This window comes from Ascidiella aspersa, chromosome 5 (assembly GCF_963924565.1).
Source record: "Ascidiella aspersa chromosome 5, kaAscAspe10.2, whole genome shotgun sequence".
Classification (NCBI taxonomy): Eukaryota; Metazoa; Chordata; class Ascidiacea; order Phlebobranchia; family Ascidiidae; genus Ascidiella; species Ascidiella aspersa.
Window position 1 is genome coordinate 786,028 of NC_139451.1, and position 17,118 is coordinate 803,145.

The window sequence follows — 17,118 nt, forward strand, 5'->3', positions numbered from 1 at the left end:
CTGGTTTTGTTGGGAACGCACAATAAGATCTAAAAAGCAATGATACCCAAAGCAGAAAAATCTGTAAAACTACAGTATTGAAACCAACGACAATATAAAGCCAAATACGGAGAAATTATTCGCTACAGAAGAAGAACTTAATCGTCGGAATAAGACCTAAATCTTGAGGAAAAAGTCCTAAATTTAGGCCTAAAAGGCCATAATAACGCCCAGAAATGTAGGCAGAGGGTGTTGGACGATCGGGGGTCATGGGTCTGGCATAGGCTCCAATAGTGTCGACGTTTGGGCGCCCTAGTTTAAATGGCACCGTTAGGACGCCGCTGTTTTGGCACCAGATTTTTCGCCTGTTTGGGGGTTATTGGTGGGGTTTTAAAATCGGTTGGTGTTAAAATTATTAAGGGAGTTAGCGATGTACTTTGGGTAGGGTTTGGGTTATCAACAATGTTGTTAAGGCCTGCTTTTGGCCATTTAGGTGTTATTCCGACGGTGTAGGTCTTAATCCGATTATTTTGTATTACGACTATTAGGTATTAGTGCTATTTTGGTGTTATGTCGAAGTGTGTTTTATTCCGACGATGATTTTATTCTTATTGGTCTTATGGCCGGAGTCGGTTCTCAAGCCCATTCATTGTTACGTTATCCCTGTTGTCTTGTATCATTACGATCTTTATAATACAGGTCATGACATTTGTCAACAAGGAGCACAGTTGCTTTGAAAAGCCTTACAACACGGTGGGAAGTGGGCGTTAATTATGATTGCTCTTGATGAATGGCATCTAGTATTTAATAGCTTAATCTACAAATAGCGCTAAATAATTCTAGTTGTCATAAAAATATGCTTGGATTAAATTAGTTGTTCCGCAGGAAGTGGTACGCGTGGCAGTACAGAGCGTCCAAGTGGTACGAGATCGTAAAAAGGTTGGAAACCCCTGGCGTATACGAACGTGATTGCTGCGTATGCGGACGTGATTTGTGCGTATACGAACGTGATTGCTGCGCATACGGACGTGATTTGTGCGTATACGGACGTAATTTCTGCGCATACGGACGTAATGTGTGCGTATACGAACGTGATTGCTGCGTATACGGACGTGATTTGTGCGTATACGGACGTGATTTCTGCGCATACGGACGTAATGTGTGCGTATACGAACGTGATTGCTGCGTATACGGACGTGATTTGTGCGTATACAGACGTGATTTCTGCGAATACGGACGTAATGTGTGCGTATACGATCGTGATTGCTGCGTATACGGACGTGATTTCTGCGCATACGGACGTAATGTGTGCATATACGAACGTGATTGCTGCGTATACGGACGTGATTTGTGCGTATACGGACGTGATTTCTGCGCATACGGACGTTATGTGTGCCCATACGGACGTAATGTGTGCGCATACGGACGTGATTTGTGCGTATACGGACGTGATTTCTGCGCATACGGACGTAATTTGTGCGCATACGAACGTGATTGCTGCGTATACGAACGTGATTTGTGCGTATACGGACGTGATTTCTGCGCATACGGACGTAATGTGTGCGTATACGAACGTGATTGCTGCGTATACGGACGTGATTTGTGCGTATACGGACGTGATTTGTGCGTATACGGACGTGATTTCTGCGCATACGGACGTAATGTGTGCGCATACGGACGTGATGTGTGCGCATACGGACGTGATGTGTGCGCATACGGACGTGATTTGTGCGTATACGGACGTGATTTCTGCGCATACGGACGTAATGTGTGCGTATACGAACGTGATTGCTACGTATACGAACGTGATTGCTGTGTATACGGACGTGATTTGTGCGTATACGGACGTGATTTCTGCGCATACGGACTTAATGTGTGCGTATGCGAACGTGATTGCTGCGTATACGGACGTGATTTGTGCGTATACGGACGTGATTTCTGCGCATACAGACGTAATGTGTGCGCATACGGACGTGACGTGTGTGCATACGGACGTGATATATTCGCAGCTAACAGGTTCAAGAAGGTGATTTTCAATAATTTTTAACTATGTTTAAATTCAATATGTTAATAAGCTGAAAGCACAGATTTGATAAATAGACAGTTTACTCTTTTAAGTATGTTTTACATTTTACTAAATGCGAATAACTGTAAAAAAATAATAATCGAATTTTCATATTTATTTGAAATGTAACTGCAAGATTATTAGTTTGTAAATTTTAAGCCCGGGTTAGCCGTGTTTAAACATATAGATATATATATATATTTACCTTCATTATATTGAGAAGGTTCCCAGAAAGGTTCATTGGCATAATCTAAAACATTTATATGTTAATCAAAAAGTATGAAGTAGGCATACAGGATTGATGGGTTGCAATTAAATAAATAATTTCCCAACAGATTCGGACAGAGTTCGACATAAGAACATTTTTTTAAGTGCGTGAATACTGATCATTAATAAAAAACAAATAGTTTATTAAAATAAACATATTATAGTGTACTAGGTAAAGAAAAACAGAGCAGAAAAACACCTAAAATGTCAAGCAAATTTGTTGAAAATATGCCTAAATTATATCTACCTTCATTATATTCTGGAACCATCAATTCCAAAAGCTCAAGTTTTTTACTGACTTCTTGAATATTCTCTGAAATCAGCATGCAAAAATATTTCATGAGTTTTTAAACAAGCTAATGTCAATCTGTGCCTAAACATTTAGCTCACTTAAGCTTTCAGCTTTAATCCAAGTCATAACACATTGGTATTTTTGCTCTTCAATGTTCCTGTTGCTAGTTTTTTCAAACACACCCCAATGATGACGAAGTCCAAATTTTGTTAAAACAATCTCCTTCCAATTCGTATCATCTGTGTATAATCTAATGAAGTCGTATACGAACAAGGAATGATTTCGCCCTATTAAACAAATTAGTATCAATTGTAGAAGTATACGGTTTGAGAAGTCAAATGTTATGATATCTTACGGTTTCTGAATAGGCTTGAGGTTAATTTTGAAAGCACAGCTTTCCTATCTGTTGGTTTGTGCAAACTTTCATAAAGTTCAATTTTAATTGAATCGAACACAGCAGCAACCTGATTATTTCCTAAAAGCATTTCATAAAAAGTGTAATTCGCTAACTTGCAGCAAATACTTAATTTTAATATTACGAATAAGTTGGTTCATAATGGTTATTATTGGCGTTAAAGTATTTTTTACTATGAATACTCAGTGTTATGTTAGTGTGCACTAAAGCATATGTTTATCACAAATAGGATTTATTTATTTTTTATAAAAGTATTACATAGTTGTACCTTCAGACTGGGACCAGCTTCGAGCCAAAACATCAAGATTCTCACTTTCCTTTTGTTGATCAACATCAAGTGCGGAAAATCCAGCTTTTCTTAAAAACTCCAGCCAACGTGGAAAGCCAACTTTTTTTTTGGCCTCTCTTAAACAATTTAAAATATCCATCTCTGATTTGGATAGAGCATCCCTGCAAAAAAGTTTTAATAAAAGGGATATGATTTAACTGAAAATGAGTGAAATAAAAAAACACAAATACTAATCATTTTGTTTTTGTTGACATGCCCAATTCATAACAATTACTAACATATAAATATTAACAAAATATAAATGAAAAAAAAATTGAAGAATTCAAAAAAAAAATCGCCACGATAAGGATTAGAATCGAGCAGTCTGGAGCAGTATCAAGATGGCCGCGATCGGTTATGAATATTAATATCGGTTATCGGCGCTATTAAATATTTTCCCCCCTTAAACTTATAGCAAGTTTTATATCACTGGAAAGGTATTTTCTTGCGCAACCCGAATTTGTTAGTTAAAATAATAGATCAAGCTTTTTTTCCTTATTTTATTGCAAATATTAATTATGAATATTAATTTTTTTTTTAATTTTTATAATTTTTTATTAAATTTGTAATGTATAGACAATTCTTAGTATTGTGGTATAATTTTTTTTTAATTTTTGTCCTAAATATGTTTATTTTGCCTTTGTATTTCTTTGTGCTGGCTTTTGTGCTGTGTATCTTCTGGTTAAGATATAAATAATTCGTCACTGTTAACTACATTTAAAACAGGGAAGTTCTAAATACCTATAAAGCAACAAATAAAATCAAACATAAAGAAGATTTGCAATTAACATTCGCAAAAAGTTATAATGCCCCGTGGAAAATGCTTGAAGGGCGTTTAAACAGACAGATAATTTAAATGCTGGCTGCATAAAGATTTATCTACAGATTTCCGGCAATGTTACTGACTGATCAATTTACGCACTACTAGAAAAGCAATATCAGACCGTGGGAAAGGGGTTCTTAACCTTTTTTCACTCATTATCAAAAGATCAAAAGTCTCATTACCCAAAGCTTAATTTTATTTATTTTGCTATTTTGCCATACCAAAAAAAATAAAAAACAGCGTTATTCAACAAATAAATCTCGCCCGTCTCACTCTAAATGTGCACTTAGCTATACTTCTCCAAACAACTCCACTAAGAATACCTTGAAAAATAAACGATAACAGCAATGCAGCCAACAAGCTTGGTCATAAAACAGCTGTAACTAACTGATTAAAAAAATTAAAAAAGTTAGGCTAGCGGATACACAAAAACTCGTAATACTCTGTCACATAAAAATAAAATACGTAAAACCGGCGACAAAAATGATCATTATGACGAAACAATTCTAAACATTATAAAATATCACTGTGCTTGTGAGGAAATAAAGCAACCGTAGCACTTACAGCTGTGACTTTGTCTGTTACATCCATAATTCTAAATATTCTGGTTCACCTGATTACCCACCTGTCATCCTGAAATTACCCACATGTGGGTAATTACCCATAGGTAAAGAACCGCTGCTGAAGCAATATCAGACTGTAGGAAGTATATTACTATAACAGAATTGCAAACACTTAAGGTCCGTCTCCTCTGGGTAAACAAAAACGTCCGACTCAAGACAGAAACGTTTTATTTAAAGTCACTTATCAATGCGGGAACTGTTGACCACAATGATCTACTCAACGACTCGGGACAATATATGACCTACGACCAACTGGCAGTTAAGTACAAATTCCACCCAAACAATATAGATTTTAAAACACTTGCACGGAAATGGTACGCCATGATATGCGGTGGTGATAAACAGTCAACAACTTGGTGGCTTCATACACTTTTAACCACGCAAAATCGGGGCATTGCACGAACAAGTAACAAATACAAGCCCAGATGAAATAACCTGTACTGTTTGTTACAGTGAAGGGCGCTGGTGTAGAATCCTACCACAGAGTTCAAACAATTATAAAATCAACGCACATTATTTGGGTTAGGGTGCGGATTAGTGTTTGTGTGTGGGTGGGTCAAGTATTATTATATTTATAGTTTAATAATGCTTTACCCCAAAAACACAGTCACCAACTCCCAAATAATATGCAGTGTAGTAGGATTCTAGACCAGCGCCCATTAAAGTTCGTTCGGCTGTGCTTGGCTGCTATACAACACAACAGGACTCAAAATTAAAACGTCCACAGTGTGCACTTGCCATATGTTCACCTTAGAGCGCAGTAGTATATTTTGGAAAAGGCTATTTGCCCGGCAACCGGTTACCTAACTTTGACGTACTGTAACCGACCCATTTGTCATATATGTAACAATAAGCCAGTTCCGGACGTTTAATAAACGGCTATAAAGATAGTTTGCAACTAGGAAGTACCTTCCTGTACTACCACTGCATCTATCAAACAAGTATTAAAGCCAATTACAATATTTGTGTGAGGTTGTCGGTTAGCGCTTTGGTGAGGATGTGCCAAGTATTTTATATTCAGTAATTATCAATAAAACTTTACCCACCCCCGCTCAAACGCTAACCGACACCCTCACCCAAATATTGTTCGTTGTGGCAGGATTCTAGACCACCTGCAAGTTCAAATGCACATTCCGTGCACATAAATTGCACATTTGGCCGATGCGCATTTTTTTACAGTAACCCAAGAACACCACACACTTCGTTTATTTTGTTAAAGTTTTACGCTGGATAAGTTACTTTGAATACAAAAGCTAAACAGCAGATATGTCAATATGTTAGGGATTCGCGCAAAGCTAGAAACGCCTTTGTATTATTTAAGTCGCCAAACTTTTATTTTCAAAGGTGCGATCAGACGCGCGACTTATTTTAAACATTCGGCCAAACTTTGTATTTCTTTAAAATAAAGTTTCAACACATCAATGTTACAGGTTCTTGTTAATTATTAACCAGGACACCCTTCATTAGTTTAACATAAAACTTATTGACTAAACAGTGAAAACTTGTTAAAAAAGTTTTAAAGCTAATTAAAGCAAACTTGTCAAGGTCACAGTCAAGGTTGCGTAAAAGTCGTATTGCGACATTCCTCGCGTGCCCTGTTGTTACGTCACAGCTTGTAAACAGGTTGGCCGACGACTGGGCAGGTCCGGATTAGCGAAACGTTTTAGAGAAGTTCTGAAAAGCTTTGTTTAAGCCATAATAACCCTAAAAATAATATTGCAAATCATATTAAAATATTATTAGTCTTCTTTTCTAGATGTTCTTGCCCTCAGATAGTATCATACCGCAAGCAATTAGACATTTATCAGGATGCAAATCAAGAAGATAAAAAACAAGCGATAAATCTTAATAGCGCAACCACACAAAACCTTAATTTAATAGGTTTACATCATTTTAAAAATATTCGGCCAAAGTGCATTTCGTGTCCGAAAGCTTGGCTATTTTCTGCGTTAAGAAACTGTTGAAAATAATTTTACAAAAAAAATGGGTGATTGATTGTTGCTTATTTTTCAACCATACAAAATGTTTGCCGAAAAGGTTTTGCTTTTTTGGGCAGAAACCATTTAATGAAAATAGGTTAGGACAGACTAGGAAAGTAATTCATTTTGTTTGCGTAAGTTGTGATAATTGGCAACCAATGACTTTTGAAGAGGGGAAAAATGCCTCGTGGACCGCCCCTGGCTTCCAGACGTTTACCGCGCTCCAACGCGTAACACAAAGCTCTGTAACAAAACACCTGAGTCGCGCCAAATGCAGCAGACATAACAAAACAGATTCACACCGGTTCGCAACGCAGCAAGCTTAATTTACATGAAGCGGTGTGTAGACTGAAGCATACACTCGTAGAAGCTACATTGACTAGAGACGACCTTTTATGAATAAAGCGCGCTTCTGTATTCGCTTAACAACCTATGAATTCGTGAAGCTAAACGTTCTTTATCCAATGGCATCATAAAATAGTACAGGGGCAACATTTTCCAAGTCACCAGCCAAAACCAAACTTAAAAATGTGTCGGCGGGCCGCAATGCATAAAACGGAATATTTTGTTGTAAAAATATAGTTTTTAGGCTTTTAAATATAACAACAATCAATCAGGGGCGGATTTAGAATTGTTTTGCGATTAAAAATGAGTCTAATTATATTGAAATAAGCGTTCGCGCAAAGTTACGTTTGTTTGGTGAAAAGTTTAAGTCCACACAGCGTCGTCAAAAACACAATGAAAAGGTGTTTAAAAATATAATACTTTTGGGAAACGCAATAAATGAAATCCTTAATCTAGTTTACGGCGTGATTTGAATAGCACCGTTAAACTTTTATTGTTATGTCCAGATTTGACCGCCGACCATAGTTTAAAGTATGTGTACGAAAATCATGTAAATATTTACAATAAAGCATAACATTTTATCGGTGCAATGTTTGAAAAACGGCAATCTTCTCACAAAACATAATCGGCTTTAAGTGTGAAATATGAACAGTTTATCTCACGCAGCAATAATTTAACATGAACTCAAAACGTTATCTGTGAGAACTCAAAACGTTATTCCGCAATTAGCAATCCGTACTTTCATAAACAGTTGCCATAATGTGGCATTGCGTATTTCGCATTACCTTGTTTGGCTCATATAAAGGACGTTGGGAGCCTTTAGTTCCTTTGGCATCTTGTTTAGTCATTATAAAACTGACAAAATAGAGCAACAGTTGCAGTAAAACATCAAATACAGGTTCCGTCAACCAAATATATTGGTATAAGAATTTTAGCGATTATTAGATGTACTGGCTATGGGTAAGTAGGCACTGGCTCTTTAGGCGAGAGCCGACGGCTGCCTAAATCGCTTACACTTTCTTTGTAAAGCCTGACTGCAAAGAAAAAGCCGCTAAAATACCTGTCCTTAACTTTTTGAACTCTGGAAAGAGTTACTTCCCTCAGTTGATATTGCTCGTTGAGTATATATTTACAAATCTCAGTACCAACGGTAACAAACGCAATGATTTCTTCTTAAATGCGAGCATTGACTCAAATTCAAATTAAATGCCGTATTATTATAATCAACTACTATAGCTTTTATAACATTGGTAATTACTAGGGGTAAGAAGGCGCTGGCTCTTAAGACAAGAGCCGACGGCTGCCTAGTCGCTTACACGTCCTTGTCAAAACTGACTATTCACAAATTTAATAGAACACTGCAGATTCCACAGACATATTCACAAAATTCAGTACACACGATAACACAACACAGTAAAGAAAGCCGCTATTATATAAGACCTATATAGTAGAATAGCATAAAGTGGAATGAGTCGCAAAACGACATTGGTCACGTGCACTGTGACGTCAAATCAACAATGCAGAGTAACATTGCTTGATAGAAGCTGCATTAATATTGCCTTCAATAAACAAGCCAGACATAGAAACGGGATGGTTATTAAAGTAAAAAGAGATCTGTAAGATCGACATCAGGATATGGCTTTGGTGCGCGAAAAAAAAGTGTGGGACACAAAAAATGTGAGGTCGTTTTTTTTAATTCAAAGTGAAAAGAAGGACTGTGACTCTAAAGACTAAGTGTGAAATAGGAACAGCTTTATCTCACGCAGCAATTTTTTAACAACATGAACTCAAAATGTTATATGTTGGAATAGTAAAACATTAAGGACACTCCTAACGCAAATACCGCTCATCTTATATCAGGTGTGCACCTGCCACAGAATGCAGACTGACCTACAACCATGGTTTAATGCGCAACTACAGGGCGAATAAATACCAGTCTGCAAGCCTCCTATCTTTATTAAAATACTGTGGGGGTGTAGAAATTAAAATGGCTATTCATCCGGATCGCTCAGGTACACATACACCCATTATTGATTAAGTATTGAATTTTGAGTTATGGTTTGCAGTTGGGTTTAAGTGCCAGTTTTGCAATATTTCCATGATTTGTTGCCGTAGCATCTGCATTGGAAAATCCAGCTATTATATCAATATTTATTAAAACGTTCAAAATGCTACCTACTTCTTTAGTGGCTTTACTATTCGTTATACATCTAACTAAAACCTATATTCATTATGCTACAAAGTTGTATCATCTAATTATCTGTAACCTTCTTCAGCACTTTCTTTACCAGGAAAGTTTCAGGGCCGACTCACTCGTCTCATCTGCCGGGATTCGAGCCCCGAAACCCCGCCAAGCGTCGCCCCTTAGCTCTGTTGATGCAAGTTTATCAGCCCTGTCGGGTTTTCCTTGGCTCGCCACTATTAACCGTGCAGGGATGGCGCTAGAGAAAAGTAGCACTTGGCTGGGTTAAGCAGACTCGAACGAACTGACAAACATTTACCCACTAAATTACACAAAGCAAGCATATGCCAACGCTATCACCTAGTGGAGAAGTGATTCCTGAACTTTTTGACATGCGCAGATTTTGTGATTTTACTGCATGGACGACTTTTAGATTTGTTATTTTAACTCAAATTTGAGGTTTCGACTCAGATTCGAGCGAAAGATTTTCGCTTATAGACAAAACCCAGGGTTAATATTAAATTTCAATTAGTACTCGCCCAGACGAAACAACACTCGCAAAAAATATCTGCACATCGTCTACAAATTTTCATTCTACAATATGTTTCAGACCAGGCCAGCCAATGTAATTCATCCGGCCCGCCGTCTGTTTGACAAACTAGACACGAGTCCATTTCAAATAGTTTTTCAAATACAACCGGTTTGTTTACGTTTTGATCCTGTCTTTTGAACTAGATCAGCGCTTCTCTACCGTTGAGCCGTGGAAGGCTGCCAAGTGCGTCGCAAACAAACGGAAAAAGTATTGAAAAATGTTGAACATATAATTTTATCCATTTTATTTTTGGCTATGTAACAAAAACTTGCAATTGAAAATAAATAAAATTTAAAAGAAATGCAGATATACCAAAAAAAAATCATTTTTTTGTAAATTAGCAAAATAGAAGATTTTCGTGCGAAACTAATTTACGAACAGAACTCGCTTCTGTTAAGACAAACCTCCAATATCAATAACAATAAGAAACAAATTGTATTCTAAAGCAAACTACATTTAGTAAAATTAAACCAACATACAGGCGAGTTATGGCTGACAAATATGAAGTTTCTCTTCCACAAAACAGTTCCTCATTCCATTCACTACAGAAGCGAACGAAATATCCTAACGTCGCGAGAGACAAACATAACTTAAGACAAAGACAAGCCCAGATGAACTAATCTCTACTCTTTGTTACAATAAAGGGCGCTGGTGTAGAATCCTACCACAGCGTTCAAACAATTATAAAGCCACGCGCATTATTAGGGTTAGGGTGTCGGTTGGTGTTTGGGTGCATTGGTCGAGTATTATTATATTTATAATTTAATAATAATGCTTGACCCCACCAAACCCAAACACTAACTCTCACCCTAACCCAAATGATAAAACGAATTAAACTCTAGCGTATTTTTCAACATCTTTTAACCCTACATAGTAAAATAAATATGTATTAAATATGTTAAAATACAGTCAATCCTCGCGCTAAATGTTTGCTATTTTAGACATTGTCGAATATCTTTAACTTCGTCTAATTTCCGCCAACCACGTTCCTATATGTCAGGGGTTCCCAACCTTTTTACGTTCTCGTACCACTTGCACGATCTGTGCTGCCACGCGTACCACAGGTTGGGAACCCCTCCTATATGTTTCCGACCCCAGCGCATGGCGATTTATGACGTTTCAAAATGGCGCGCGAAAACGACGTTAATTGATTTTCATTTTACAATGTAGGGTTAAAAGATGCTAAAATATACGTTACGTTGTTATAATTGGCAACAAATGCAGTTTTGGGGGGAAATGGCCTCGTGGCCCGCCCGCCCCTGGCTTCCAAACGTTTACCGCGCTCCAACACGTCACACAAAGTTCTGTAACAAAACACCTGAGTCGCGCTAAATGTTGCAGACACAGATTCACACCGGTTCGCACCGCAGCGAGCTTGGATTACATGAAGCGGTGTGTAGACTGAAGCATACACTCGTAGACTGAAAGCATACAAGCTACATAGGCTGGAATAGACTTTTTGTGAATAAAGCGCGCTTTTGTATTTGCTGAACAACCTCTGAATTCGTCAAGCTAAACGTCCTTCATGCAATGTCATTATAAAATAGTACAGGGGCAACATTTTCCAAGTCACGGGCGAACGAAATATCCTAACGTCGCATGAGGCAAACATTTCTTTAGACAAAGACAAGCCCAGACGAAATAACCTGTACTCTTAGTTACAGTAAAGGGCGCTGGTGTAGAATCCTACCACAGCGTTCAAACATAAATCAACGCACATTGTTTAGGTGATGGTGGGTCAATTATTATTATACTTATAATTTATTTATAATGCTTAACCCCACCAAACACAAACGCTAACTCCCAAATAATATGCAGTGTAGTAGGATTGTGGCCAGCGCCCACTAAAGTCTGTTCGGCTGTGCTTGGCTGCATTGGAAGGTGCACTACGGTGAAATATGCACCTTAGTACCTTAGAGCAGTGTTTCTTAAACTTTTTTAGTTTTGTTCACCCCTAGCGTTTATCTCCAGATTTATTTACCCTTGTCTCATGATATGATAAAACTATCTGGTATATATCACACCTGGATTATCCGCCCTGCTCGCAAGTTATCATCCATTTCTGACGGTTTACCCTTATTCACCCCTGCAAAAATTTTATACACCCTGTGGTGAACCATTCACCTGATTAAGAAACATTGCCTTAGAGCACAGTATTAAATTTTTGAAAAGGCTATTTGCCCGGCAACCGGTTACCGAACTTCAAAGTAACGTAACCGACTTATTTGTCATATATGTAACAATCAGCCGGTCCCGGAGGTTCAATAAACGGCTGTAGAACTAGCAACTAGGAAGTACCTTTTGTAGTAGGCTTGGGCTTACAGCGTTGAAACAATTTATTAAAGCCACTTTCAATATTTGGGTTAGGGTGTCGGTTAGTGTTTGGGTGAGGGCCAGGTTGGTCGTTTAGTGTTTTGGGTGAGGGCAAAGTTTGGCCTGCGTGGGTGATTTACCTTCAGCCGCGGTCATAGCCGCGCATTTTATAGAAAATGTGTTCAGCCGCGCAAATCTCAAGCAAACGCGCAAAACTCAAGCAAACGCGCAAAACTTCAGCCGCGCAAACTTCTGTTATGGAACTAAATTACCTAAAAATGAGTAATACTGCTAAAAATTAAATAAATGCGGGTTTTAACAAACTTTACTATTTACGAGAAGTATACTAACATAATAGAAACGTTAGTATGGCTCCTGCAAAACTGACGTCACATTTATTCACTCATCACTCGTGTATGCCTGAAAATGTGTCGCCTTAAATCAGGCCTGCACAACTAAAATGGTACAAGGGCCACAACAAGCACAATAAAAATTGGCGGGCCGCATACTGAAGTTGCATAACATTTTTAAACGCTAGTTTATAAGACGTATATAATACAATGCATCATATAGAAATCTCTGCAAAACACTAAACACGCACAGTTCGGCGTTTTGGTCACGCATCAGTGGACAACGGTCACGTGTATAGTTACGTCAAATTAGGTAATATCGAGTAATATTGCATATTAAATGCTACACTATCAAACTTTTTGAATATTTAGCTGCGCCCGCATACCAAACAAAAATTGCTCAGTGCTTCAAGTATTCTATGAACGCTGTAAACCTGTAAGGTTATTATAATGTCGCAACTTACAACGTTCGGTAGCCTGGTGGTTTATTTTCAGCCGCGCAAGTTTAAGTCGAAATTTTATTTTCAGCCGCGCATTTTTTCAGCTGCAAAACATCTACCCCGCGCAATATCCAAAGTTTCCAATCTGGGGTTGGGGTTAGTCCCGCACCCTAACCCAAGTAATCTGCGTTGTGGTAGGATTGTAGACCACCTGCAAGTTCAAATGCACATTCGCGCATTGCACCCTCAGTGAACATAAATGCACATTCGCGCGACGTGCACAGATTTTTTACCGTAACCCTAAGAACCCCACATAGTTGGTTTATTTCATAGTTTTAGGTTGGAAAGATGCTACTTTGAATACAAAAGTTGTCAATATGTTAGGGATTCGCGCAAAGCTAGAAACGTCTTTGTATTCTTTAAGTCGCCAAACTTTTATTTTCGAAGGTGCGATGAGACGCGCAACTTATTTTAAACATTCGGCCAAATTTTGTATTTCTTTAAAATAAAGTTTCAACACATCAATGTTACAGGTTCTTGTAAATTATTACCCAGGACACCTTAATTAGTTTAACATAAAACTTATTGACTAAAAAGTGAAAACTTGTTAAAAAAGTTTTAAAGCAAACTTGTAAAGGTCATAGTCAAGGTTGCGTACAAACGTTTTAGAGAAGGTGTGAAAAGATTTTCTAGATGTTCCAGCAAAAACCTTAAAATTATTATTACATTGTGGTCTGCTTTTCTAGATGTTCTTGCCCTCAGATAGTATCATATTTTTTAATAGTTAATATAGGTTTACATCATTTTAAAAATATTCGGCCAAAGTGCATTTCGGGTCAACAAAGAGCCAACAGCTTGACTGTTTTCTGCGTTAAGAAACTGATGAAAATAATTTCACTTAAAAAAAAATGGGTGATTGATTTTTGCTTATTTTTCAACCATACAAAATATTTGCCGAAAAGGTTTTGCTTTTTTGGGCAGAAACCATTTAATGAAAATAGGTTAGGACAGACTAGGAATGTAATCTATTTTGTTTGAGTAAGTTGTTATAATTGGCAACCAATGACTTTGGGCGAGGAAAAATGGCCTCGTGGCCCGCCCCTGGCTTCCACACGTTTACCGCGCTACAACGCTTAACACAAAGTTCTGTAACAAAAACAACGCAGATTCACACCGGTTCGCAACGCAGCAAGCTTAATTTACATGAAGCGGTGTGTAGACTGAAACGTACACTCGTAGAAGCTACATTGGCTAGAGACGACCTTTTGTGAATAAAGCGCGCTTCTGTATTTGCTGAACAACCTCTGAATTCGTCAAGCTAAACGCCCTTCATCCAATGGCATCATAAAATAGTACAGGGGCAACATTTTTCACGGGCCAAAGCCAAACTTAAAAATGTCTCGGCGGGTCGCAATATATTAAACGGAATATTTTATCTTTTGTAGATACAGTTTTACGTTTTTTAAAATAACAACCGTTAAACGCGAGCGGACCTAGAGTTGTTTTGCGATTAAAAATTTGTAAATACATGCAAAAAAGCGTTCGCGCAAAGTTGCGTTAATCTAGTTTGCCGTGTGATATGAATAGCACCGTTAAACTTTCAATGTTATGTCCAGAGTTTGACCGCCGACCATAGTTTGAAGATGTGTGTGTAAATCTTGTAATTTTTTACAACAAAGCATTACATTTTATTGGTGTAATGATTCAAAAACGGCAATCTTCTCACAAAACATAATCGGCTTTAAGGGTCAAATATGAACAGCTTTATCTCACGCAGCAATATTTTAACAACAAGAACTCAAAATGTTAGCTGTTAGTTTTAGTTCCGTATTCAGCACATGAACTTTGTCAAAACAACAGTTGCAGTAAACAGGTTAAACTTTATATATTGTTGTAATAATTTTTAGCTATTACTAGATGTAGTTGCTGCAGGTAAGTAAGGCGCTGGCTCTTAAGGCGAGAGCTGACAACTGCCTAAGTCTCTTACATATTCTTAGTCAAGCCTGACCCCAAAGGAGCAGGCCGCTAAAATAACTGTCCTTAACTTCTTGAACTTTATACAGAGTCATTTTATTCAGTTGATATTGCTCGTTGAGATTATATTCACAAATCTCAGTACACACGATATAATAACACAATAATTTCGCCTTAAATGCGAGCATTGGTTCAAATTCTAAACAATTGCCGTATTATTATAATCAACTGCTATAGCTTTTATAACATAGAACACTGCATATTCCACAGACATATCCACAAACCTCAGTACACACGATAACACAACACAGTAAAGAAAGCCGCTAGTCTACTCTATAAGACTTATATAATAGAACAGCATAAAGTGGGGAGTCGACGTTGGTCACGTGCACTGTGACGTCAAATTAACAAAGCAGGGTAATATTGCTTGATAGAGGCTGCATTAATCTTCCCTTCAATAAACAAGCCAGACGTAGAAATGGATGGTTATTAAAGTAAAAAGAGATCTGTAAGATAGATATCAGGATATGGCTTTGATGCGTGAAAAAAAAGTGCGGGACACAAAAAATGTAAGGTCGTTTTTTTTAATTCAAAGTAAATTTGAGAACTGTGACTCTGAAGACTGTACACCAATTTACAGTGGTAAAACAATAAGGACACTCCTAACGGAAATACCGCTCATCTTATATCAGGTGTGCACCTGCCACAGAATGCAGACTGACCTACAAACATGGTTTAATGCGCAACTACAGGGCGAATAAATACCAGTCTGCAAGCCTCCTATCTTTAAAATACTGTGAGGGTTTAGAAATTGAAATGGCTAAAAACACAAAAAAAACACATACACAAGAAACACATACACCCATTAATGATTAAGCATTGCTTTTGAGTTGGGGTTTGCATTTGGGTTTGGGTGCGAGTTTTGCAATATTTCCATGATTTGTTGCCGTAGCATCTGCATTGGAAATTCCAGCTATTATATCAATATTTATTAAAACGTTCAAAATGCTACCTACTTCTTTAGTGGCTTTACTATTAGTTATACATCTAACTAAAACCTCCAGCCATTATGCTACAAAGTTGTATCATCTAATTATCTGTAACCGTCTTTAACACTTTCTTTCCCAGGAAAGTTTCAGGGCCGACTCACTCGTCTCATCTGCGGGGATTCGAGCCCCGAAACCCCGCCAAGCGTCGCCCCTTAACTCTGTTGACGCAAGTTTATCAGCCCTGTCGGATTTTTCTTGGCTCGCCACTATTAATCGTGTAGGGATGGCGCTAGAGAGCAGCACTTGGCTGGGTTAAGCAGACTCGAACGAGCTGGCAAAGATTTACCCACTAAATCGCACAAAGCAAGCATATGCCAACGCTATCACCTAGTGGAGAAGTGATTCCTGAACTTTTTGACATGCGCAGATTTTGTTATTTTACTGCATGGACGACTTTTAGAATTGTTATTTTAACTCAAATTAGAGGTTTCGACTCAGATTCGAGCGACGGATTTTCGCTTATAGACCAAACCCAGGGTTAATATTAAATTTCAATCAGCACTCGCCCAGACGAAACAACACTTGCAAAAAATATCTGCACATCGTCTACAAATTTTCATTCTACAATATGTTTCAGACCAGGCCAGCTAATGTAATTCATCCGGCCCGCCGCCTGTTTGACAAACTAGACAAGAGTCCATTTCAAATACTTTTTCAAATACAACCTGGATTGTTTACGTTTTGACGCTGTCTTTTGAACTAGATCAGCGCTTCGTGCGCCGTGGAAGGCTGCCAAGTGCGTCGCGGACAAACGGAAAACGTATTCAAAAATGTTCAACATGTAATTTTATCCATTTTATTTTTGGCAATGTAACAAAAACTTGCAATTGAAAATAAATAAAATTTAATCATAAGAAACAAATTGTGTTCTAAAGCAAACTACATTTAGTAAAATTAAACCAACATACAGGCGAGTTATGGCTGACAAATATAAAGTTTCTCTGCCACAAAACAGTTCCTCATTCTATTCACTACAGAAGCGAACGAAATATCCTAACGTCGCGAGAGACAAACATTTCTTAAGACAAAGACAAGCCCGGATGAAATAACCTGTACTCTTTGTTACAATAAAGGGCGCTGGTGTAGAATCCTTTCACAGCGT

The 17,118-nt window shown here is 37.8% G+C and overlaps 1 protein-coding gene and 1 long non-coding RNA gene across 2 annotated transcripts in view; both read right to left on the reverse strand.

The window, feature by feature from the left end:
* LOC146141395 (uncharacterized) overlaps positions 1 to 17,118 on the reverse strand; it is a 102,484-nt gene that overhangs the window by 15,041 nt on the left and 70,325 nt on the right. The gene's annotated exons all lie outside the window — the stretch shown is intronic.
* On the reverse strand, positions 2,559 to 3,071 carry LOC146141397 (uncharacterized). The gene is made up of 3 exons (XR_014498755.1): positions 2,959 to 3,071; positions 2,702 to 2,890; positions 2,559 to 2,624 (listed from the first exon to the last, which is right to left on the reverse strand). It is a non-coding gene; the product is annotated as an uncharacterized LOC146141397 (long non-coding RNA).